Source organism: Oncorhynchus keta, chromosome 35 (assembly GCF_023373465.1).
Source record: "Oncorhynchus keta strain PuntledgeMale-10-30-2019 chromosome 35, Oket_V2, whole genome shotgun sequence".
In the NCBI taxonomy this organism is placed as follows: domain Eukaryota; kingdom Metazoa; phylum Chordata; class Actinopteri; order Salmoniformes; family Salmonidae; genus Oncorhynchus; species Oncorhynchus keta.
The window spans coordinates 65,749,685-65,774,080 of record NC_068455.1 but is presented as its reverse complement, the minus strand read 5'-3'; the positions used below and the strand labels follow the sequence as shown (position 1 = coordinate 65,774,080).

Below are 24,396 nucleotides of genomic sequence, written 5' to 3'. Positions count from 1 at the left end.
CTACATTAGAGAGGAGGAGGGAGAACCAGTCTAGTAATGCTACATTAGAGAGGAGGAGGGAGAACCAGTCTAGTATAGATACATTAGAGAGGAGGAGGAGGGAGAACCAGTGTAGTATAGCTACATTAGAGAGGAGGAGGAGGGAGAACCAGTGTAGTATAGATACATTAGAGAGGAGGAGGAGGGAGAACAAGTCTAGTATATCTACATTAGAGAGGAGGAGGAGTACCAGTCTAGTATAGATACATTAGAGAGGAGGAGGAGGAGAACCAGTCTAGTATAGATACATTAGAGAGGAGGAGGAGGGAGAACAAGTCAAGCATAGATACATTAGAGAGGAGGAGGAGGGAGAACCAGTGTAGTATAGATACATTAGAGAGGAGGAGGGAGAACAAGTCTAGTATAGCTACATTAGAGAGGAGGAGGGACCAGTCTAGTATAGATACATTAGAGAGTAAGAGGAGAACCAGTCTAGTATAGATACATTAGAGAGGAGGAGGAGGGAGAACCAGTCTAGTATAGCTACATTAGAGAGGAGGAGGAGGGAGAACCAGTGTAGTATACATACATTAGAGAGGAGGAGGAGGGAGAACAAGTCTAGTATAGCTACATAGAGAGGAGGAGGGAGAACCAGTCTAGTAATGTTACATTAAAGAGGAGGAGGGAGAACCAGTCTAGTATAGATACATTAGAGAGGAGGAGGAGTGAGAACCATTCTAGTACATCTACATTAGAGAGGAGGAGGAGGGAGAACCAGCCAAGCATAGATACATTAGAGAGGAGGAGGAGGGAGAACCAGTCTAGTACAGCTACATTAGAGAGGAGGAGGGAGAACCAGTCTAGTAATGCTACATTAAAGAGGAGGAGGGAGAACCAGTCTAGTATAGATACATTAGAGAGGAGGAGGAGGGAGAACCAGTCAAGCATAGATACATTAGAGAGGAGGAGGAGGGAGAACCAGTAGTATAGATACATTAGAGAGGAGGAGGAGGGAGAACAAGTCTAGTATATCTACATTAGAGAGGAGGAGGAGGTATAGATACATTAGAGAGGAGGATGAGGGAGAAGCAGTGTAATATAGATACATTAGTGAGGAGGAGGAGGGAGAACACGTCTAGTATAGCTACATTAGAGAGGAGGAGGAGGAGGGAGTACCAGTGTAGTATACATACATTAGAGAGGAGGAGGAGGGAGAACAAGTCTAGTATAGCTACAATAGAGAGGAGGTGGGAGAACCAGTCTAGTAATGCTACATTAAAGAGGAGGAGGGAGAACCAGTCTAGTATAGATACATTAGAGAGGAGGAGGAGGGAGAACCAGTCAAGCATAGATACATTGGAGAGGAGGAGGGAGAACCATTCTAGTACATCTACATTAGAGAGGAGGAGGAGGGAGAACCAGTCAAGCATAGATACATTAGAGAGGAGGAGGACGGAGAACCAGTGTAGTATAGATACATTAGAGAGGAGGAGGAGGGAGAACAAGTCTAGTATAGCTACATTAGAGAGGAGGAGGAGGGAGAACCAGTCTAGTATAGATACATTAGAGAGTAAGAGTGCGAACCAGTCTAGTATAGATACATTAGAGAGGAGGAGGAGGGAGAACCAGTCTAGTATAGATACATTAGAGAGGAGGAGGGAGAACCAGTCTAGTATAGCTACATTAGAGAGGAGGAGGAGGGAGAACCAGTCTAGTATAGCTACAATAGAGAGGAGGAGGGAGAACCAGTCTAGTAATGCTACATTAAAGAGGAGGAGGGAGAACCAGTCTAGTATAGCTACATTAGAGAGGAGGAGGAGGGAGAACCAGTCTAGTATAGATACATTAGAGAGGAGGAGGGAGAACAAGTCAAGTATAGCTACATTAGAGAGGAGGAGGAGGAAGAACCTGTGTAGTATAGATACATTAGAGAGGAGGACTGAGAACAAGTCTAGTATAGCTACATTAGAGAGGAGGAGGAGGGAGTACCAGTCTAGTATAGATACATTAGAGAGTAAGAGTGAGAACCAGTCTAGTATAGATACATTAGAGAGGAGGAGGAGGGAGAACCAGTCTAGTATAGCTACATTAGAGAGGAGGAGGAGGGAGAACCAGTGTAGTATACATACATTAGAGAGGAGGAGGGAGAACCAGTCTAGTATAGATACATTAAAGAGGAGGAGGGAGAACCAGTCTAGTATAGCTACATTAGAGAGGAGGAGGAGTGAGAACCATTCTAGTACATCTACATTAGAGAGGAGGACGAGGGAGAACCAGTCAAGCATAGATACATTAGAGAGGAGGAGGAGGGAGAACAAGTCAAGCATAGATACATTAGAGAGGAGGAGGTAGAACCAGTCAAGTACAGCTACATTAGAGAGGAGGATGAGGGAGAACCAGTGTAGTATACATACATTAGAGAGGAGGAGGAGGGAGAACAAGTCTAGTATAGCTACATTAGAGAGGAGGAGGAGGGAGAACCAGTCTAGTATAGATACATTAGAGAGGAGGAGGAGGGAGAACCAGTCTAGTATAGCTACAATAGAGAGGAGGAGGGAGAACCAGTCTAGTAATGCTACATTAAAGAGGAGGAGGGAGAACCAGTCTAGTATAGATACATTAGAGAGGAGGAGGGAGAACCAGTCAAGCATAGATACATTGGAGAGGAGGAGGAGTGAGAACCATTCTAGTACATCTACATTAGAGAGGAGGACGAGGGAGAACCAGTCAAGCATAGATACATTAGAGAGGAGGAGGAGGGAGAACCAGTGTAGTATAGATACATTAGAGAGGAGGAGGGAGAACAAGTCTAGTATAGCTACATTAGAGAGGAGGAGGGAGAACCAGTCTAGTAAAGCTACATTAGAGAGGAGGAGATGGGAGAACCAGTCTAGTATAGATACATTAGAGAGGAGGAGGAGGGAGAACCAGTCTAGTATAGATACATTAGAGAGGAGGAGGAGGAGAACCAGTCTAGTATAGATACATTAGTGAGGAGGAGGGAGAACACGTCTAGTATAGCTACATTAGAAGGAGGAGGGAGAACCAGTCTAGTATAGCTACATTAGAGAGGAGGAGGGAGAACCAGTCTAGTAATGCTACATTAAAGAGGAGGAGGAAGAACCAGTCAAGCATAGATACATTGGAGAGGAGGAGTAATGAGAACCATTCTAGTACATCTACATTAGAGAGGAGGAGGAGGGAGAACCAGTCAAGCATAGATACATTAGAGAGGAGGAGGAGGGAGAACCTGTGTAGTATAGATACATTAGAGAGGAGGACTGAGAACAAGTCTAGTATAGCTACATTAGAGAGGAGGAGGGAGTACCAGTCTAGTATAGATACATTAGAGAGTAAGAGTGCGAACCAGTCTAGTATAGATACATTAGAGAGGAGGAGGAGGGAGAACCAGTCTAGTATAGCTACATTAGAGAGGAGGAGGAGGGAGAACCAGTGTAGTATACATACATTAGAGAGGAGGAGGAGGGAGAACAAGTCTAGTATAGCTACAATAGAGAGGAGGAGGGAGAACCAGTCTAGTAATGCTACATTAAAGAGGAGGAGGGAGAACCAGTCTAGTAAAGCTACAGGAGAGGAGGAGGAGTGAGAACAAGTCTAGTACATCTACATTAGAGAGGAGGAGGAGGGAGAACCAGTCAAGCATAGATACATTAGAGAGGAGGAGGAGGGAGAACAGTCTAGTATAGCTACATTAGAGAGGAGGAGGGAGAACCAGTCTAGTAAGCTACATTAGAGGAGGAGGAGGGAGAACCAGTCAAGCATAGATACATTAGAGAGGAGGAGGAGGAGAACCAGTCAAGTACAGCTACATTAGAGAGGAGGAGGAGGGAGAACCAGTGTAGTATAGATACATTAGAGAGGAGGAGGAGGGAGAACAAGTCTAGTATAGCTACATTAGAATGGAGGAGTGAGAACCAGTCTAGTATAGCTACATTAGAGAGGAGGAGGAGGAGAACAAGTCTAGTATAGATACATTAGAGAGGAGGAGGAGGGAGAACCAGTCAAGCATAGATACATTAGAGAGGAGGAGGAGGAGAACCAGTGTAGTATAGATACATTAGAGAGGAGGAGGGAGAACAAGTCTAGTATAGCTACATTAGAGAGGAGGAGGGAGTACCAGTCTAGTATAGATACATTAGAGAGGAGAACCAGTCTAGTATAGATACATTAGAGAGGAGGAGGAGGGAGAACCAGTCTAGTATAGCTACATTAGAGAGGAGGAGGAGGGAGAACCAGTCTAGTATAGATACATTAGTGAGGAGGAGGGAGAACAGTCTAGTATAGCTACATTAGAGAGGAGGAGGAGGGAGAACCAGTCTAGTATAGCTACATTAGAGAGGAGGAGGGAGGAGTAATGCTACATTAAAGAGGAGGAGGGAGAACCAGTCTAGTATAGCTACATTAGAGAGGAGGAGGAGGGAGAACCAGTGTAGTATAGATACATTAGAGAGGAGGAGGAGGGAGAACCAGTCTAGTATAGATACATTAGAGAGGAGGAGGAGGGAGAACCAGTCTAGTATAGATACATTAGAGAGGAGGAGGAGGGAGAACCAGTCTAGTATAGCTACATTAGAGAGGAGGAGGGAGAACCAGTCTAGTATAGATACATAGATACCAGTCTAGTATAGATACATTAGAGAGGAGGAGGAGGAGAACCAGTCTAGTATAGCTACATTAGAGAGGAGGAGGAGGGAGAACCAGTGTAGTATAGATACATTAGAGAGGAGGAGGAGGGAGAACAAGTCTAGTATAGCTACATTAGAGAGGAGGAGGGAGAACCAGTCTAGTAATGCTACATTAAAGAGGAGGAGGGAGAACCAGTCTAGTAAAGCTACATTAGAGAGGAGGAGGAGGAGAACAAGTCTAGTACATCTACATTAGAGAGGAGGAGGAGGGAGAACCAGCCAAGCATAGATACATTAGAGAGGAGGAGGAGGGAGAACAGTCTAGTATAGCTACATTAGAGAGGAGGAGGGAGAACCAGTCTAGTAATGCTACATTAGAGAGGAGGAGGGAGAACCAGTCAAGCATAGATACATTAGAGAGGAGGAGGAGGGAGAACCAGTCTAGTATAGCTACATTAGAGAGGAGGAGGAGGGAGAACCAGTGTAGTATAGATACATTAGAGAGGAGGAGGAGGGAGAACAAGTCTAGTATATCTACATTAGAGAGGAGGAGGAGTACCAGTCTAGTATAGATACATTAGAGAGGAGGAGGAGGGAGAACAAGTCTAGTATAGATAAATTAGAGAGGAGGAGGAGGGAGAACAAGTCAAGCATAGATACATTAGAGAGGAGGAGGTAGAACCAGTCAAGTACAGCTACATTAGAGAGGAGGATGAGGGAGAAGCAGTGTAGTATAGATACATTAGTGAGGAGGAGGAGGGAGAACACGTCTAGTATAGCTACATTAGAGAGGAGGAGGAGGGAGAACCAGTAGTATACATACATTAGAGAGGAGGAGGAGGGAGAACCAGTCTAGTATAGATACATTAGAGAGGAGGAGGAGGGAGAACAAGTCTAGTATAGCTACATAAGAGAGGAGGACGGGAGAACCAGTCTATTATAGATACATTGGAGAGGAGGAGGAGTGAGAACCATTCTAGTACATCTACATTAGAGAGGAGGACGAGGGAGAACCAGTCAAGCATATATACATTAGAGAGGAGGAGGAGGGAGAACCAGTCTAGTACAGCTACATTAGAGAGGAGGAGGAGGGAGAACCAGTATAGTAGAGATACATTAGAGAGGAGGAGTGAGGATCAGTCTAGTAAATCTACATTAGAGAGGAGGAGGAGGAGGGAGAACCAGTCAAGCATAGATACATTAGAGAGGAGGAGGAGGGAGAACCAGTCTAGTACAGCTACATTAGAGAGGAGGAGGAGGGAGAACCAGTATAGTAGAGATACATTAGAGAGGAGGAGGAGGGAGAACCAGTCTAGTATAGATACATTAGAGAGGAGGAGGAGAACCAGTCTAGTAAAGCTACATTGAAGAGGAGGAGGGAGAACCAGTCTAGTATAGATACATTAGAGAGGAGGAGGCAGAACCAGTGTAGTATAGATACATTAGAGAGGAGGAGGAGGGAGAACAAGTCTAGTATAGCTACATTTGAATGGAGGAGTGAGAACCAGTCTAGTATAGATACATTAGAGAGTAAGAGTGAGAACCAGTCTAGTATAGATACATTAGAGAGGAGGAGGAGGGAGAACCAGTCTAGTATATCTACATTAGAGAGGAGGAGGAGGGAGAACCAGTCTAGTACAGCTACATTAGAGAGGAGGAGGAGGGAGAACAAGTCAAGCATAGATACATTAGAGAGGAGGAGGTAGAACCAGTCAAGTACAGCTACATTAGAGAGGAGGATGAGGGAGAAGCAGTGTAGTATAGATACATTAGTGAGGAGGAGGAGGGAGAACACGTCTAGTATAGCTACATTAGAGAGGAGGAGGGAGAACCAGTCTAGTAATGCTACATTAGAGAGGAGGAGGGAGAACCAGTCTAGCATAGATACATTAGAGAGGAGGAGGGAGAACCAGTGAAGTATAGATACATTAGAGAGGAGGAGGAGGGAGAACCAGTCTAGTATAGATACATTAGAGAGGAGGAGGAGGGAGAACAAGTCTAGTATAGCTACATTTGAATGGAGGAGTGAGAACCAGTCTAGTATAGATACATTAGAGAGTAAGAGTGCGAACCAGTCTAGTATAGATACATTAGAGAGGAGGAGGAGGGAGAACCAGTCTAGTATATCTACATTAGAGAGGAGGAGGAGGGAGAACCAGTCTAGTACAGCTACATTAGAGAGGAGGAGGAGGGAGAACAAGTCAAGCATAGATACATTAGAGAGGAGGAGGTAGAACCAGTCAAGTACAGCTACATTAGAGAGGAGGATGAGGGAGAAGCAGTGTAGTATAGATACATTAGTGAGGAGGAGGAGGGAGAACACGTCTAGTATAGCTACATTAGAGAGGAGGAGGGAGAACCAGTCTAGTAATGCTACATTAGAGAGGAGGAGGAGGGAGAACCAGTCTAGTATAGCTACATTAGAGAGGAGGAGGAGGGAGAACCAGTGTCGTATAGATACATTAGAGAGGAGGAGGAGGGAGAACCAGTGTAGTATAGATACATTAGAGAGGAGGAGGAGGGAGAACAGTCTAGTATAGCTACATTAGAGAGGAGGAGGGAGTACCAGTCTAGTATAGATACATTAGAGAGTAAGAGTGTGAACCAGTGTAGTATAGATACATTAGAGAGGAGGAGGAGGGAGAACCAGTCTAGTAATGCTACATTAGAGAGGAGGAGGGAGAACCAGTCCATAGATACATTAGAGAGGAGGAGGAGGGAGAACCAGTGTAGTATAGATACATCAGAAAGGAGGAGGAGGGAGAACCAGTGTAGTATAGATACATTAGAATGGAGGAGTGAGAACAAGTCTAGTAAAGCTACATTCAAGTGGAGGAGGGAGAACCAGTCTAGTAATGCTACATTAAAGAGGAGGAGGGAGAAACAGTCTAGTATAGATACATTAGAGAGGAGGAGGAGGGAGAACAAGTCAAGCATAGATACATTAGAGAGGAGGAGGAGGGAGAACCTGTGTAGTATAGATACATTAGAGAGGAGGAGGAGGGAGAACAAGTCTAGTATAGCTACATTAGAGAGGAGGAGGTAGAACCAGTCAAGTATAGATACATTAGAGAGGAGGAGGAGGGAGAACCAGTCTAGTATAGATACATTAGAGAGGAGGAGGAGGGAGAACAAGTCAAGCATAGATAGCTACATTAGAGAGGAGGAGGTAGAACCAGTCAAGTACAGCTACATTAGAGAGGAGGAGGAGGGAGAAGCAGTGTAGTATAGATACATTAGTGAGGAGGAGGAGGGAGAACAGTCTAGTATAGCTACATTAGAGAGGAGGAGGAGGGAGAACCAGTGTAGTATACATACATTAGAGAGGAGGAGGAGGGAGAACCAGTCAAGCATAGATACATTAGAGAGGAGGAGGAGGGAGAACCAGTGAAGTATAGATACATTAGAGGAGGAGGAGGGAGAACCAGTGTAGTATAGATACATTAGAGAGGAGGAGGAGGAGAACAAGTCTAGTATAGCTACATTAGAGAGGAGAGGAGTACCAGTCTAGTATAGATACATTAGAGAGTAAGAGTGTGAACCAGTCTAGTATAGATACATTAGAGAGGAGGAGGAGGGAGAACCAGTCTAATATAGATACATAAGAGAGGAGGACATGCGAGAACCAGTCTAGTAATGCTACATTAAAGAGGAGGAGGGAGAACACGTCTAGTATAGATACATTAGAGAGGAGGGAGAACCAGTCTAGTAAAGCTACATTAGAGAGGAGGAGGAGGGAGAACCAGTCTAGTATAGATACATTAGAGAGGAGGAGGAGGGAGAACCAGTGTAGTATAGATACATTAGAGAGGAGGAGGAGTGAGAACCATTCTAGTACATCTACATTAGAGAGGATGAGGAGGGAGAACCAGTCAAGCATAGATACATTCGAGAGGAGGAGGAGGGAGAACCAGTCTAGTAAAGCTACATTACAGAGGAGGAGGAGGGAGAACCAGTGTAGTATAGATACATTAGAGAGGAGGAGGAGGGAGAACCATTCTAGTACAGCTACATTAGAGAGGATGAGGAGGGAGAACCAGTCTAGTATAGATACATTAGAGAGTAAGAGTGCGAACCAGTCTAGTATAGATACATTAGAGAGGAGGAGGAGGGAGAACCAGTCTAGTATAGCTACATTAGAGAGGAGGAGGAGGGAGAACCAGTCTAGTATAGATACATTAGAGAGGAGGAGGAGGGAGAACAAGTCAGCATAGATACATTAGAGAGGAGGAGGTAGAACCAGTCAAGTACAGCTACATTAGAGAGGAGGATGAGGGAGAAGCAGTGTAGTATAGATGCATTAGTGAGGAGGAGGAGAACAGTCTATTATAGCTACATTAGAGAGGAGGAGGAGGGAGAACCAGTGTAGTATACATACATTAGAGAGGAGGAGGAGGGAGAACAAGTCTAGTATAGCTACATTAGAGAGGAGGAGGGGAGTACCAGTCTAGTATAGATACATTAGAGAGGAGGAGGAGGGAGAACCAGTCTAGTATAGCTACATTAGAGAGGAGGAGGACGGAGAACCAGTGTAGTAAATCTACATTAGAGAGGAGGAGGAGGAGGGAGAACCAGTCAAGCATAGATACATTAGAGAGGAGGAGGAGGGATAACCAGTCTAGTACAGCTACATTAGAGAGGAGGAGGGAGAGTCTAGGAGAGAGTAAGAGTGTGAACCAGTCTAGTATAGATACATTAGAGAGGAGGAGGAGGGAGAACCAGTCTAGTATAGATACATTAGAGAGTAAGAGTGTGAACCAGTCTAGTATAGATACATTAGAGAGGAGGAGTAGGGAGAACCAGTCTAGTATAGATACATAAGAGAGGAGGAGGGAGAACCAGTCTAGTAATGCTACATTAAAGAGGAGGAGGAGGTCTAGTATAGCTACATTAGAGAGGAGGAGGAGGGAGAACCAGTCTAGTATAGATACATTAGAGAGGAGGAGTGAGGATCAGTCTAGTAAATCTACATTAGAGAGGAGGAGGAGGGAGAACCAGTCAAGCATAGATACATTCGAGAGGAGGAGGAGGGAGAACCAGTCTAGTACAGCTACATTAGAGAGGAGAAGGAGGGAGAACCAGTATAGTAGAGATACATTAGAGAGGAGGAGGAGAGAGAACCAGTCAAGTATAGATACATTAGAGAGGAGGCTTGAGGATCAGTCTAGTAAAGCAACATTAGAGAGGAGGAGGAGGGAGAACCAGTCTAGTGTAGCTACATTAGAATGGAGGAGTGAGAACCAGTCTAGTATAGCTACATTAGAGAGGAGGAGGAGGGAGAACCAGTCTAGTATAGATACATTAGAATGGAGGAGTGAGAACCAGTCTAGTATAGCTACATTAGAGAGGAGGAGGAGGGAGAACCAGTCTAGTATAGCTACATTAGAAAGGAGGAGGAGTGAGAACAAGTCTAGTATAGCTACATTAGAGAGGAGGAGGGAGAACCAGTCTAGTATAGATACATTAGAGAGTAAGAGAGGGAGAACCAGTCTAGTATAGATACATTAGAGAGGAGGAGGAGGGAGAACCAGTGTAGTATAGATACATTAGAGAGGAGGAGGAGGGAGAACAAGTCTAGTATAGCTACATTAGAGAGGAGGAGGGAGTACCAGTCTAGTATAGATACATTAGAGAGTAAGAGGAGAACCAGTCTAGTATAGATACATTAGAGAGGAGGAGGAGGGAGAACCAGTCTAGTATAGATACATAAGAGAGGAGGAGGAGAACCAGTCTAGTAATGCTACATTAAAGAGGAGGAGGGAGAACACATCTAGAAAAGCTACATTAGAGAGGAGGAGGAGGGAGAACCAGTCTAGTATAGATACATTAGAGAGGAGGAGGAGGGAGAACTAGTCTAGTACAGCTACATTAGAGAGGAGGAGGAGGGAGAACAAGTATAGTAGAGATACATTAGAGAGGAGGAGGAGGAGAACCAGTCAAGCATAGATACATTAGAGAGGAGGAGGAGGGAGAACCAGTCTAGTACAGCTACATTAGAGAGGAGGAGGGAGAACCAGTATAGTAGAGATACATTAGAGAGGAGGAGGAGGGAGAACAAGTCTAGTATAGCTACATTTGAATGGAGGAGTGAGAACCAGTCTAGTATAGATACATTAGAGAGGAAGAGCGAGAACCAGTCTAGTAAAGCTACATTAGAGAGGAGGAGGAGGGAGAACCAGTCTAGTATAGCTACATTAGAGAGGAGGAGGAGGGAGTACCAGTGTAGTATACATACATTAGAGAGGAGGAGGAGGGAGAACAAGTCTAGTATAGCTACAATAGAGAGGAGGAGGGAGAACCAGTCTAGTAATGCTACATTAGAGAGGAGGAGGGAGAGAACCAGTGTAGTATAGATACATTAGAGAGTAAGAGTGCGAACCAGTCTAGTATAGATACATTAGAGAGGAGGAGGAGGGAGAACACGTCTAGTAATGCTACATTAAAGAGGAGGAGGGAGAACCAGTCTAGTATAGCTACATAAGAGAGGAGGACGTGCAAGAACCAGTCTATTATAGATACATTGGAGAGGAGGAGGAGTGAGAACCATTCTAGAGAACCAGTGTAGTATAGATACATTAGAGAGGAGGATGAGGGAGAAGCAGTGTAGTATAGATACATTAGTGAGGAGGAGGAGGGAGAACACGTCTAGTATAGCTACATTAGAGAGGAGGAGGAGGGAGAACCAGTGTAGTATACATACATTAGAGAGGAGGAGGAGGGAGAACCAGTGTAGTATAGCTACATTAGAGAGGAGGACGAGGGAGAACCAGTCAAGCATAGATACATTAGAGAGGAGGAGGTAGAACCAGTCAAGTACAGCTACATTAGAGAGGAGGATGAGGGAGAAGCAGTGTAGTATAGATACATTAGTGAGGAGGAGGAGGGAGAAAACGTCTAGTATAGCTACATTAGAGAGGAGGAGGGAGAACCAGTGTAGTATACATACATTAGAGAGGAGGAGGAGGAGAACAAGTCTAGTATAGCTACATTAGAGAGGAGGAGGGAGAACCAGTCTAGTATAGATACATTAGAGAGGTAAGAGTGAGAACCAGTCTAGTATAGATACATTAGAGAGGAGGAGGAGGGAGAACCAGTGTAGTATAGATACATTAGAGAGGATGAGGAGGGAGAACAAGTCTAGTATAGCTACATTAGAGAGGAGGAGGGAGTACCAGTCTAGTATAGATACATTAGAGAGGAGGAGGGAGTACCAGTCTAGTATAGATACATTAGAGAGTAAGAGTGTGAACCAGTCTAGTATAGATACATTAGAGAGGAGGAGGAGGGAGAACCAGTCTAGTATAGATACATAAGAGAGGAGGACGTGGAGAACCAGTCTAGTAATGCTACATTAAAGAGGAGGAGGGAGAACAGTCTAGAAAAGCTACATTAGAGAGGAGGAGGAGTGAGAACCAGTCTAGTATAGATACATAAGAGAGGAGGACGTGCGAGAACCAGTCTAGTAATGCTACGTTAAAGAGGAGGAGGGAGAACCAGTCAAGCATAGATACATTAGAGAGGAGGAGGAGGGAGAACCAGACTAGTACAGCTACATTAGAGAGGAGGAGGAGGGAGAACCAGTCTAGTATAGATACATAAGAGAGGAGGACGTGCGAGAACCAGTCTAGTAATGCTACGTTAAAGAGGAGGAGGGAGAACCAGTCAAGCATAGATACATTAGAGAGGAGGAGGAGGGAGAACCAGTCTAGTACAGCTACATTAGAGAGGAGGAGGAGGGAGAACCAGTATAGTAGAGATACATTAGAGAGGAGGAGGAGGGAGAACCAGTCTAGTATAGATACATTAGAGAGGAGGAGGAGGGAGAACCAGTCTAGTACAGCTACATTAGAGAGGAGGAGGAGGGAGAACCAGTATAGTAGAGATACATTAGAGAGGAGGAGGAGGGAGAACAAGTCTAGTATAGCTACATTTGAATAGAGGAGTGAGAACCAGTCTAGTATAGATACATTAGAGAGTAAGAGTGAGAACCAGTCTAGTATAGATACATTAGAGAGGAGGAGGAGGGAGAACCAGTCTAGTATATCTACATTAGAGAGGAGGAGGAGGGAGAAGCAGTGTAGTATAGATACATTAGTGAGGAGGAGGAGGGAGAACAAGTCTAGTATAGCTACAATAGAGAGGAGGAGGGAGAACCAGTCTAGTAATGCTACATTAAAGAGGAGGAGGGAGAACCAGTCTAGTATAGATACATTATAGAGGAGGAGGAGGGAGAACCAGTCAAGCATAGATACATTGGAGAGGAGGAGGAGGGAGAACCAGTCTAGTACAGCTCAATTGGAGAGGAGGAGGAGGGAGAACCAGTCTAGTATAGATACATTAGAGAGGAGGAGGAGGGAGAACAAGTCTAGTATAGCTACATTAGAGAGGAGGAGGGAGTACCAGTCTAGTATAGATACATTAGAGAGTAAGAGTGCGAACCAGTCTAGTATAGATACATTAGAGAGGAGGAGGAGGGAGAACAAGTCTAGTATAGCTACAATAGAGAGGAGGAGGGAGAACCAGTCTAGTAATGCTACATTAAAGAGGAGGAGGGAGAACCAGTCTAGCATAGATACATTAGAGAGGAGGAGGAGGGAGAACCAGTCAAGCATAGATACATTGGAGAGGAGGAGGAGGGAGAACCAGTCTAGTACAGCTCCATTGAGAGGAGGAGGGGAGAACCAGTCTAGTATAGATACATTAGAGAGGAGGAGGGAGTACCAGTCTAGTATAGATACATTAGAGAGTAAGAGGCGAACCAGTCTAGTATAGATACATTAGAGAGGAGGAGGAGGGAGAACAAGTCTAGTATAGCTACATTAGAGAGGAGGAGGGAGAACCAGTCTAGTAATGCTACATTAAAGAGGAGGAGGGAGAAACAGTCTAGTATAGATACATTAGAGAGGAGGAGGAGGGAGAACAAGTCAAGCATAGATACATTAGAGAGGAGGAGGAGGGAGAACCAGTGTAGTATAGATACATTAGAGAGGAGGAGGAGGGAGAACAAGTCAAGCATAGATACATTAGAGAGGAGGAGGTAGAACCAGTCAAGTACAGCTACATTAGAGAGGAGGATGAGGGAGAAGCAGTGTAGTATAGATACATTAGTGAGGAGGAGGAGGGAGAACACGTCTAGTATAGCTACATTAGAGAGGAGGAGGAGGGAGAACCAGTGTAGTATACATACATTAGAGAGGAGGAGGAGGGAGAACAAGTCTAGTATAGCTACATTAGAGAGGAGGAGGGAGAACCAGTCTAGTATAGCTACATTAGAGAGGAGGAGGAGGGAGAACCAGTCTAGTATAGATACATTAGAGAGGAGGAGGAGGGAGAACAAGTCAAGCATAGATACATTAGAGAGGAGGAGGTAGAACCAGTCAAGTACAGCTACATTCGAGAGGAGGATGTGGGAGAAGCAGTGTAGTATAGATACATTAGAGAGGAGGAGGAGGGAGAACAAGTCTAGTAAAGCTACATTACAGAGGAGGAGGAGGGAGAACCAGTGTAGTATAGATACATTAGAGAGGAGGAGGAGGGAGAACCAGTCTAGTATAGCTACATTAGAGAGGAGGAGGGAGAACCAGTCTAGTATAGATACATTAGAGAGGAGGAGGAGGAAGAACCAGTCTAGTATAGCTACATTAGAGAGGAGGAGGAGGGAGAACCAGTCTAGTATACATACATTAGAGAGGAGGAGGAGGGAGAACAAGTCTAGTAATGCTCCATTAAAGATGAGGAGGGAGTACCAGTCTAGTATAGATACATTAGAGAGGAGGAGTGAGAACCAGTTTAGTAAAGCTACATTAGAGAGGAGGAGGAGGGAGAACCAGTCTAGTACAGCTACATTAGAGAGGAGGAGGAGGGAGAACCAGTCTAGTACAGCTACATTAGAGAGGAGGAGGAGGGAGAACCAGTCAAGTATAGATACATTAGAGAGGAGGAGGAGGGAGAACCAGTCTAGTAAAGCTACATTAGAGAGGAGGAGGAGGGAGAACCAGTGTAGTATAGATACATTAGAGAGGAGGAGGAGGGAGAACAAGTCTAGTATAGCTACATTAGAGAGGAGGAGGAGGGAGAACCAGTCTAGTATAGATACATTAGAGAGGAGGAGGAGGGAGAACCAGTCTAGTATAGCTACATTAGAGAGGAGGAGGAGGGAGAAGCAGTGTAGTATAGATACATTAGTGAGGAGGAGGAGGGAGAACAAGTCTAGTATAGCTACAATAGAGAGGAGGAGGGAGAACCAGTCTAGTAATGCTACATTAAAGAGGAGGAGGGAGAACCAGTCTAGTATAGATACATTATAGAGGAGGAGGAGGGAGAACCAGTCAAGCATAGATACATTGGAGAGGAGGAGGAGGGAGAACCAGTCTAGTACAGCTCAATTGGAGAGGAGGAGGAGGGAGAACCAGTCTAGTATAGATACATTAGAGAGGAGGAGGAGGGAGAACAAGTCTAGTATAGCTACATTAGAGAGGAGGAGGGAGTACCAGTCTAGTATAGATACATTAGAGAGTAAGAGTGCCAACCAGTCTAGTATAGATACATTAGAGTGGAGGAGGAGGGAGAACAAGTCTAGTATAGCTACAATAGAGAGGAGGAGGGAGAACCAGTCTAGTAATGCTACATTAAAGAGGAGGAGGGAGAACCAGTCTAGCATAGATACATTAGAGAGGAGGAGGAGGGAGAACCAGTCAAGCATAGATACATTGGAGAGGAGGAGGAGGGAGAACCAGTCTAGTACAGCTCCATTGGAGAGGAGGAGGGAGAACCAGTCTAGTATAGATACATTAGAGAGGAGGAGGGAGTACCAGTCTAGTATAGATACATTAGAGAGTAAGAGAACCAGTCTAGTATAGATACATTAGAGAGGAGGAGGAGGGAGAACAAGTCTAGTATAGCTACAATAGAGAGGAGGAGGGAGAACCAGTCTAGTAATGCTACATTAAAGAGGAGGAGGGAGAACCAGTCTAGCATAGATACATTAGAGAGGAGGAGGAGGGAGAACCAGTCAAGCATGATTGAGAGGAGGAGGAGGGAGAACCAGTATAGTAGAGATACATTAGAGAGGAGGAGGAGGAGGAGAACAAGTCAAGCATAGATACATTAGAGAGGAGGAGATAGAACCAGTCAAGTACAGCTACATTAGAGAGGAGGATGAGGGAGAAGCAGTGTAGTATAGATACATTAGTGAGGAGGAGGAGGGAGAACCAGTCTAGTATAGCTACATTAGAGAGGAGGAGGAGGGAGAACCAGTGTAGTATAGATACATTAGAGAGGAGGAGGAGGGAGAACAAGTCTAGTATAGCTACATTAGAGAGGAGGAGGGAGAACCAGTCTAGTATAGCTACATTAGAGAGGAGGAGGAGGGAGAACCAGTCTCGTATAGATACATTAGAGAGGAGGAGGAGGGAGAACAAGTCAAGCATAGATACATTAGAGAGGAGGAGGTAGAACCAGTCAAGTACAGCTACATTAGAGAGGAGGATGAGGGAGAAGCAGTGTAGTATAGATACATTAGTGAGGAGGAGGAGGGAGAACACGTCTAGTATAGCTACATTAGAGAGGAGGAGGAGGGAGAACCAGTGTAGTATACATACATTAGAGAGGAGGAGGAGGGAGAACAAGTCTAGTATAGCTACATTAGAGAGGAGGAGGGGAGTACCAGTCTAGTATAGATACATTAGAGAGTAAGAGAACCAGTCTAGTATAGATACATTAGAGAGGAGGAGAAGGGAGAACCAGTCTACTATAGATACATTAGAGAGGAGGAGGAGGAAGAACCAGTCTAGTACAGCTACATTAGAGAGGAGGAGGGAGTACCAGTCTAGTATAGATACATTAGAGAGTAAGAGTGCGAACCAGTCTAGTATAGATACATTAGAGAGGAGGAGGAGGGAGAACCAGTCTAGTATAGACACATTAGAGAGGAGGAGTGAGGATCAGTCTAGTAAAGCTACATTAGAGAGGAGGAGGAGGGAGAACCAGTCTAGTATAGATACATTAGAGAGGAGGAGGAGGGAGAACCAGTCTAGTAAAGCTACATTAGAGAGGAGGAGGAGGGAGAACCAGTCTAGTATAGATACATTAGAGAGGAGGAGGAGGGAGAACAAGTCTAGTATAGCTACATTAGAGAGGAGGAGGGAGTACCAGTCTAGTATAGATACATTAGAGAGTAAGAGTGAGAACCAGTCTAGTATAGATACATTAGAGAGGAGGAGGAGGGAGAACCAGTCTAGTATAGCTACATTAGAGAGGAGGAGGAGGGAGAACCAGTCTCGTATAGATACATTAGAGAGGAGGAGGAGGGAGAACAAGTCAAGCATAGATACATTAGAGAGGAGGAGGTAGAACCAGTCAAGTACAGCTACATTAGAGAGGAGGATGAGGGAGAAGCAGTGTAGTATAGATGCATTAGTGAGGAGGAGAGGAGAACACGTCTATTATAGCTACATTAGAGAGGAGGAGGAGGGAGAACCAGTGTAGTATACATACATTAGAGAGGAGGAGGAGGGAGAACAAGTCTAGTATAGCTACATTAGAGAGGAGGAGGGAGTACCAGTCTAGTATAGATACATTAGAGAGGAGGAGGAGGGAGAACCAGTCTAGTATAGCTACATTAGAGAGGAGGAGGACGGAGAACCAGTGTAGTAAATCTACATTAGAGAGGAGGAGGAGGAGGGAGAACCAGTCTAGTATAGATACATTAGAGAGGAGGAGGAGTGAGAACCAGTCTAGTAAAGCTACATTAGAGAGGAGGAGGAGGGAGAACCAGTGTAGTATTGCTACATTAAAGAGGAGGAGGTAGAACCAGTCAAGTACAGCTACATTCGAGAGGAGGATGTGGGAGAAGCAGTGTAGTATAGATACATTAGAGAGGAGGAGGAGTGAGAACCATTCTAGTACATCTACATTAGAGAGGATGAGGAGGGAGAACCAGTCAAGCATAGATACATTCGAGAGGAGGAGGAGGGAGAACCAGTCTAGTACAGCTACATTAGAGAGGAGGAGGAGGGAGAACCAGTATAGTAGAGATACATTAGAGAGGAGGAGGAGAGAGAACCAGTCAAGTATAGATACATTAGAGAGGAGGATTGAGGATCAGTCTAGTAAAGCAACATTAGAGAGGAGGAGGAGGGAGAACCAGTCTAGTGTAGCTACATTAGAGAGGAGGAGGCAGAACCAGTGTAGTATAGATACATTAGAGAGGAGGAGGAGGGAGAACAAGTCTAGTATAGCTACATTAGAATGGAGGACTGAGAACCAGTCTAGTATAGCTACATTAGAGAGGAGGAGGTGGGAGAACCAGTCTAGTATAGATACATTAGAATGGAGGAGTGAGAACCAGTCTAGTAAAGCTACATTCGAGAGGAGGAGGGAGAACCAGTCTAGTATAGATACATTAGAGAGTAAGAGTGCGAACCAGTCTAGTATAGATACATTAGAGAGGAGGAGGAGGGAGAACCAGTGTAGTATAGATACATTAGAGAGGAGGAGGAGGGAGAACAAGTCTAGTATAGCTACATTAGAGAGGAGGAGGGGAGTACCAGTCTAGTATAGATACATTAGAGAGTAAGAGTGTGAACCAGTCTAGTATAGATACATTAGAGAGGAGGAGGAGGGAGAACCAGTCTAGTATAGATACATAAGAGAGGAGGAGGGAGAACCAGTCTAGTAATGCTACATTAAAGAGGAGGAGGGAGAACACATCTAGAAAAGCTACATTAGAGAGGAGGAGGAGGGAGAACCAGTCTAGTATAGATACATTAGAGAGGAGGAGGAGGGAGAACCAGTCTAGTACAGCTACATTAGAGAGGAGGAGGAGGGAGAACCAGTATAGTAGAGATACATTAGAGAGGAGGAGGAGGAGAACCAGTCTAGCATAGATACATTAGAGAGGAGGAGGAGGGAGAACCAGTCTAGTACAGCTACATTAGAGGAGGAGGAGGGAGAACCAGTATAGTAGAGATACATTAGAGAGGAGGAGGAGGGAGAACAAGTCTAGTATAGCTACATTTGAATGGAGGAGTGAGAACCAGTCTAGTATAGATACATTAGAGAGAGTGAGAACCAGTCTAGTATAGATACATTAGAGAGGAGGAGGAGGGAGAACCAGTCTAGTATAGCTACATTAGAGAGGAGGAGGAGGGAGAACCAGTGTAGTATACATACATTAGAGAGGAGGAGGAGGGAGAACAAGTCTAGTATAGCTACAATAGAGAGGAGGAGGGAGAACCAGTCTAGTAATGCTACATTAGAGAGGAGGAGGAGTACCAGTGTAGTATAGATACATTAGAGAGTAAGAGTCGAACCAGTCTAGTATAGATACATTAGAGAGGAGGAGGAGGGAGAACACGTCTAGTAATGCTACATTAAAGAGGAGGAGGGAGAACCAGTCTAGCATAGATACATTAGAGAGGAGGAGGAGGGAGAACCAGTCAAGCATAGATACATTGGAGAGGAGGAGGAGGGAGAACCAGTCTAGTACAGCTACATTAGAGAGGAGGATGAGGGAGAAGCAGTGTAGTATAGATACATTAGTGAGGAGGAGGAGGGAGAACACGTCTAGTATAGCTACATTAGAGGAGGAGGAGGGAGAACCAGTGTAGTATACATACATTAGAGAGGAGGAGGAGGGAGAACCAGTCAAGCATAGATACATTAGAGAGGAGGAGGAGGAGAACAAGTCAAGCATAGATACATTAGAGAGGAGGAGGTAGAACCAGTCAAGTACAGCTACATTAGAGAGGAGGATGAGGGAGAACCAGTGTAGTATAGATACATTAGTGAGGAGGAGGGAGAAAAGTCTAGTATAGCTACATTAGAGAGGATGAGGAGGGAGAAGCAGTGTAGTATAGATACATTAGAGAGGAGGAGGAGGGAGAACAAGTCTAGTATAGCTACATTAGAGAGGAGGAGGGAGTACCAGTCCAGTATGGATACATTGGAGAGTAAGAGTACGAACCAGTCTAGTATAGATACATTAGAGAGGAGGAGGCAGAACCAGTGTAGTATAGATACATTAGAGAGGAGGAGGAGGGAGAACAAGTCTAGTATAGCTACATTAGAATGGAGGAGTGAGAACCAGTCTAGTATAGATACATTAGAGAGGAGGAGGAGGGAGAACAAGTCTAGTATAGCTACATTAGAATGGAGGAGTGAGAACCAGTCTAGTATAGCTACATTAGAGAGGAGGCGGAGGCAGAACCAGTGTAGTATAGATACATCAGAGAGGAGGACGTGGAGAACCAGTCTAGTAATGCTACATTAAAGAGGAGGAGGAGAACACGTCTAGAAAAGCTACATTAGAGAGGAGGAGGAGGGAGAACCAGTCTAGTATAGATACATTAGAGATAGGAGGGAGGATACATTAGAGAGGAGGAGGAGGGAGAACCAGTCAAGCATAGATACATTAGAGAGGAGGAGGAGGGAGAACCAGTCTAGTACAGCTACATTAGAGAGGAGGAGGAGGGAGAACCAGTCTAGTATAGATACATTAAGAGAGGAGGAGGGAGAACCAGTCTAGTATAGCTACATTTAAAGAGGAGGAGGGAGAACAGTCTAGTATAGCTACATTAGAGAGGAGGAGGAGGGAGAACCAGTGTAGTAAAGATACATTAGAGAGGAGGAGGAGGGAGAACCAGTCTAGTATAGCTACATTAGAGAGGAGGAGGAGGGAGAACCAGTCTAGTACAGCTACATTAGAGAGGAGGAGGAGGGAGAACCAGTCTAGTATAGATACATTAGAGAGGAGGAGGAGGGAGAACCAGTCTAGTACAGCTACATTAGAGAGGAGGAGGAGGGAGAACCAGTCTAGTATAGATACATTAGAGAGGAGGAGGAGGGAGAACAAGTCTAGTATAGCTACATTAGAAGGAGGAGTGAGAACCAGTCTAGTATAGATACATTAGAGAGTAAGAGTGCGAACCAGTCTAGTATAGATACATTAGAGAGGAGGAGGAGGGAGAACCAGTCTAGTATATCTACATTAGAGAGGAGGAGGAGGGAGAACCAGTGTAGTATAGATACATTAGTGAGGAGGAGGAGGGAGAACAAGTCTAGTATAGCTACAAGAGAGAGGAGGAGGGAGAACCAGTCTAGTAATGCTACATTAAAGAGGAGGAGGGAGAACCAGTCTAGTATAGATACATTATAGAGGAGGAGGAGGGAGAACCAGTCATAGATACATTGGAGAGGTTGAGGAGGAGGGGAGAACCAGTCAGTACAGCTAATTGGAGAGGAGGAGGAGGGAGAACCAGTCTAGTATAGATACATTAGAGAGGAGGAGGAGGGAGAACAAGTCTAGTATAGCTACATTAGAGGAGGAGGAGGGAGTACCAGTCTAGTATAGATACATTAGAGAGTAAGAGTGCAAACCAGTCTAGTATAGATACATTAGAGAGGAGGAGGAGGGAGAACCAGTCTAGTATAGCTACAATAGAGAGGAGGAGGGAGAACCAGTCTAGTAATGCTACATTAAAGAGGAGGAGGGAGAACCAGTCTAGTATAGATACATTAGAGAGGAGGAGGAGGGAGAACCAGTCAAGCATAGATACATTGGAGAGGAGGAGGAGGAGAACCAGAGAACATTGGAGAGGAGGAGGGAGAACCAGTCTAGTATAGATACATTAGAGAGGAGGAGGGAGTACCAGTCTAGTATAGATACATTAGAGAGGAGGAGAGTGAGAACCAGTCTAGTATAGATACATTAGAGAGGAGGAGGAGGGAGAACCAGTCTAGTATAGCTACATTAGAGAGAGGAGGAGGGAGAACCAACTAGTAATGCTACATTAAAGAGGAGGAGGGAGAACCAGTCTAGCATAGATACATTAGAGAGGAGGAGGAGGGAGAACCAGTCAAGCATAGATACATTAGAGAGGAGGAGGAGGGAGAACCAGTATAGTAGAGATACATTAGAGAGGAGGAGGAGGGAGAACAAGTCAAGCATAGATACATTAGAGAGGAGGAGGTAGAACCAGTCAAGTACAGCTACATTAGAGAGGAGGATGAGGGAGAAGCAGTCTATTAGAGAGGAGGATGAGGGAGAAGCAGTGTAGTATAGATACATTAGTGAGGAGGAGGAGGGAGAACAGTCTAGTATAGCTACATTAGAGAGGAGGAGGAGGGAGAACCAGTGTAGTATACATACATTAGAGAGGAGGAGGAGGAGAACAAGTCTAGTATAGATACATTAGAGAGGAGGAGGAGGGAGAACAAGTCTAGTATAGCTACATTAGAATGGAGGACTGAGAACCAGTCTAGTGTAGCTACATTAGAGAGGAGGAGGGAGAATCAGTCAAGCATAGATACATTAGAGAGGAGGAGGTAGAACCAGTCAAGTACAGCTACATTAGAGAGGCGGAGGTGGGAGAACCAGTCTAGTAAAGCTACATTCGAGAGGAGGAGGGAGAACCAGTCTAGTAATGCTACATTACAGAGGAGGAGGAGGGAGAACCAGTGTAGTATAGATACATTAGAGATGAGGAGGAGTGAGAACCATTGTAGTAAAGCTACATTACAGAGGAGGAGGAGGGAGAACAAGTCTAGTATAGCTACATTAGAATGGAGGACTGAGAACCAGTCTAGTATAGCTACATTAGAGAGGAGGAGGAGGGGGAACCAGTGTAGTATAGATACATTAGAGAGGAGGAGGAGGGAGAACAAGTCTAGTATAGCTACATTAGAGAGGAGGAGGAGTACCAGTCTAGTATAGATACATTAGAGAGTAAGAGTGTGAACCAGTCTAGTATAGATACATTAGAGAGGAGGAGGAGGGAGAACCAGTCTAGTATAGATACATAAGAGAGGAGGAAGAGGAGAACCAGTCTAGTATAGATACATTAGAGAGGAGGAGGAGGATCAGTCTAGTAAATCTACATTAGAGAGGAGGAGGAGGGAGAACCAGTCAAGCATAGATACATTAGAGAGGAGGAGGAGGGAGAACCAGTCTAGTACAGCTACATTAGAGAGGAGGAGGAGGGAGAACCAGTATAATAGAGATACATTAGAGAGGAGGAGGAGGGAGAACCAGTCAAGCATAGATACATTAGAGAGGAGGAGGAGGGAGAACCAGTCTAGTACAGCTACATTAGAGAGGAGGAGGAGGGAGAACCAGTATAGTAGAGATACATTAGAGAGGAGGAGGAGGGAGAACAAGTCTAGTATAGATACATTAGAGAGGAGGAGGAGGGAGAACCAGTCTAGTATATCTACATTAGAGAGTAAGAGTGCGAACCAGTCTAGTATAGATACATTAGAGAGGAGGAGGAGGGAGAACAAGTCTAGTATAGCTACAATAGAGAGGAGGAGGAGGGAGAACCAGTCAAGCATAGATACATTGGAGAGGAGGAGGAGGAGAACCAGTCTAGTAATGCTACATTAAAGAGGAGGAGGGAGAACCAGTCTAGTATAGATACATTAGAGAGGAGGAGGAGGGAGAACCAGTCAAGCATAGATACATTGGAGAGGAGGAGGAGGAGGGAGAACCAGTCAAGCATAGATACATTGGAGAGGAGGAGGAGGGAGAACCAGTCTAGTACAGCTCCATTGGAGAGGAGGAGGAGGGAGAACCAGTCTAGTATAGATACATTAGAGATGAGGAGGAGGGAGAAGCAGTCTAGCATAGATACATTAGAGAGGAGGAGGGAGTACCAGTCTAGTATAGATACATTCTAAGAGTGCGAACCAGTCTAGTATAGATACATTAGAGAGGAGGTGGAGGGAGAACCAGTCTAGTATAGCTACATTAGAGAGGAGGAGGAGGGAGAACCAGTCTCGTATAGATACATTAGAGAGGAGGAGGAGGGAGAACAAGTCAAGCATAGATACATTAGAGAGGAGGAGGTAGAACCAGTCAAGTACAGCTACATTAGAGAGGAGGATGAGGGAGAAGCAGTGTAGTATAGATACATTAGTGAGGAGGAGGAGGGAGAACACGTCTAGTATAGCTACATTAGAGAGGAGGAGGAGGGAGAACCAGTGTAGTATACATACACATAGAGAGGAGGAGGAGGGAGAACAAGTCTAGTATAGCTACATTAGAGAGGAGGAGGGAGTACCAGTCTAGTATAGATACATTAGAGAGTAAGAGTGTGAACCAGTCTAGTACAGCTACATTAGAGAGGAGGAGGAGGGAGAACAAGTCTAGTATAGATACATTAGAGAGGAGGAGGGAGAACCAGTCTAGTATAGATACATTAGAGAGGAGGAGTGAGGATCAGTCTAGTAAATCTACATTAGAGAGGAGGAGGAGGGAGAACCAGTCAAGCATAGATACATTAGAGAGGAGGAGGAGGGAGAACCAGTCTAGTACAGCTACATTAGAGAGGAGGAGGAGGGAGAACCAGTATAATAGAGATACATTAGAGAGGAGGAGGAGGGAGAACCAGTCAAGCATAGATACATTAGAGAGGAGGAGGAGGGAGAACCAGTCTAGTACAGCTACATTAGAGAGGAGGAGGAGGGAGAACCAGTATAGTAGAGATACATTAGAGAGGAGGAGGAGGGAGAACAAGTCTAGTATAGATACATTAGAGAGGAGGAGGAGGGAGAACCAGTCTAGTATAGCTACATTAGAGAGGAGGAGGGAGAACCAGTCTAGTATAGATACATTAGAAATGAGGAGGAGGCAGAACCAGTGTAGTAAAGATACATTAGAGAGTAGGAGGAGGGAGAACCAGTCAAGCATAGATACATTGGAGAGGAGGAGGAGGGAGAACCAGTCTAGTAATGCTACATTAAAGAGGAGGAGGGAGAACCAGTCTAGTATAGA

The 24,396-nt window shown here is 44.9% G+C and overlaps 1 protein-coding gene across 2 annotated transcripts in view; it reads right to left on the bottom strand.

The window, feature by feature from the left end:
* The window catches only part of LOC118368854 (lysine-specific demethylase 6B-like), a 253,417-nt gene that overhangs the window by 69,451 nt on the left and 159,570 nt on the right, over window positions 1–24,396 (bottom strand). The gene's annotated exons all lie outside the window — the stretch shown is intronic.